Here is a 2,409-nt window from a genome sequence, read left to right as displayed (position 1 = left end):
GAGACTGAGGCTGTAGACATCAGTGTGAGCCGTCCAAGGCCACACGATGAACGAAGGGCAGGTCTGTGTGGCCCTTCTTCACATGATGTCTGGTGCAAGAATTGTGCCTAACGACCATCCTTGCTACCCTGATTCTTCTTTTTTTTGAGACAGGGTCTCACTATATAGCCCCAGCTGGTTTTAAACTTACTGTGATCCTCCTGCCTCAGCCTCCCAAGTGCTGGGGTCACAGGTGTGTACCACCATGTCTGCCCTCCTTCCTTTTATAGTGGTAAAAACACATATGATTTGCCATTTACCATTTTAAGTGCATTAAGCACACTCGTATTGTTATGCAGCCATCACCCCTGTCCAGCTCCATAACTGTTCCGTCTTCTCCAATTGAAGTTCCTTCTCATTAAACACCAACTCCCACCCCTCCCCAGCCCCTGGTGCTCACTCTTCCGCTTTCTGTCTCTTTGGGACCACACACAAGTGGACCTCATACAAGTGGAACCCTATGATATTTGTCCTCTGGGTCTGGCTTATTTCACTCAGTGTGATGTATTCATAGCTCGTCCATGCTGTAGCCTATGTTAGAATTTCCTGCCTTTGGATTTCTTCCTTCAAAACAAAAAACTCATTTTCCACGTTTCTGTCATCTCATTAATGCTCTTATTTATAGTGACATCTCAAACTGGGGTGTGGGCAAGTATAATCCTCCCCATCAGCGAGGAATATTTATCCTTGACATTTTTCTTCACTGTCTGAGCAGGGCAGTAAAAAAGCTGAATGATTTTTGCTGGTATTTATTTATTTATTTATTGAGACAAGGTCTCACTATGTAGTTGAAACTCACCTGGAACTCATTATGTAGCCCAGGCTGGTCTCAAACTCACAGCGATCCTCCTGCCTCAGCCTCCTGAGTGCTGGGATTACAGGCATGCGCCACCACACCTGTCTTTTGCTGATTTTTAAAAACTTCTACACCCCCTGCTTTGCCCCTGTTGCCTGTATCCCTGTTTCTATCACCTCCCATTTACGTATCTCATTATTCATTAACATATAAATACCTATTTAATCATGTTATTAATATAAAAAGGTGGTTTGTTTGTTTGCTTGTTTTTTGGTACCAGGGATTGAACTCAGGTCCTTCTGCTTGCAAGGCAGGCGGTGGCACCACTGAGCTAAATTCGCGGCCCAAAAAGGTGTTTTTCTAAAAAAAAACCCTGAATTGTGGATTTGATGTCATAATTCCTCAGGGGATTCAGGCAAGACTTCAGGCTTGAGGTCAGTCTTTGGGAATCTACTGGCTCCTGACAAGCACAGCTGTTCACAGCTGGCCCTGGGAGTGGGTGTGGGTGCATCTGAGGGGGAACATTGACCTCAGGATTCTGGCCTTTGAGAAGCTAATTTAGGTTCCTGGTGGATGCCATCTGGCACAGAACTGGGAGATGGAAAGAAAAAGGAATATAAAGGAAAGGAAAAGGAGGATTATGAGGGAAGATAGTAAGAGGAAACCAGGTCTGTTTTACGGGGATCTGCTCCCATAAACTCAGAATCCAAATCCTTCAATATGACAGCTATTTCCTAAGAGCCAGTTTATCATCTTCAATCCTCAGTTTCTCACCTACCAGCTTGCTCCAAGCATGTTCTTTTCAGCCCATGGAATGCTGTATAGCATCTGCTTCTCCCTGAGGTCTCTGAAGAGCAGAAACATAGACAAGGCCTAGGGTCCATGGTAACGTGTGACTTTGTCCTGATGCCCTCTGACCCCAGAAGCTGGGCTGTGACAAAGCCCCATCTGGTGGCAGGTACTGAGCAGTCCTCTGTGCTGGCCTCTGAGGATGCTGACCCAGACACAGTCCCTGCTGCTGAAGAATTTAGAGCTTGGGCTGGGATTTACCTCAGTGGTAGAGCTCTTGCCCAGTAGTCACAGGCCTTGAGTTCAATGTCCATTACTGCAAAAACAAAACAACAAAAAACAATTTATTAGAACTCACAGCTATCTAGGCTTGGGTAACTAGTCTCTGATAATAATTAAATAAGATTTTCTCCACTCTCATCCCTGCATCTATTTAACAACCTCCTGAGACTGATATTACAGTGGGTCCTCTGCATCCAAGGATTCAACCAAACACAGGTTGAAAATGTTTTTTAAGTGTGTCTTTATTGAACGTGCAGATTTCTTTCCCTTGTTATTTCCTAAATAGTGATGGCAATTCACATAGCATTTGCATTGTATCAAGCATTATAAGTTATCTAGAGAATAAAAAAATAAGTTATCTAGAGATGAGTTAAAATATCTGGGGGATGTATGCAGATTACATGAAAGTACTATGCCATTTTATGTAACAGACTTGAGCATCCATGGATCTGGATGCTCAAGAGGGGTTCTGGATCATGGCAAATCAGATACATATAAATATA

This window comes from Fukomys damarensis, unplaced genomic scaffold (assembly GCF_012274545.1).
Source record: "Fukomys damarensis isolate Sample0158 unplaced genomic scaffold, DMR_v1.0_HiC HiC_scaffold_17, whole genome shotgun sequence".
Classification (NCBI taxonomy): domain Eukaryota; kingdom Metazoa; phylum Chordata; class Mammalia; order Rodentia; family Bathyergidae; genus Fukomys; species Fukomys damarensis.
Note: the sequence above shows the minus strand (reverse complement) of the source record.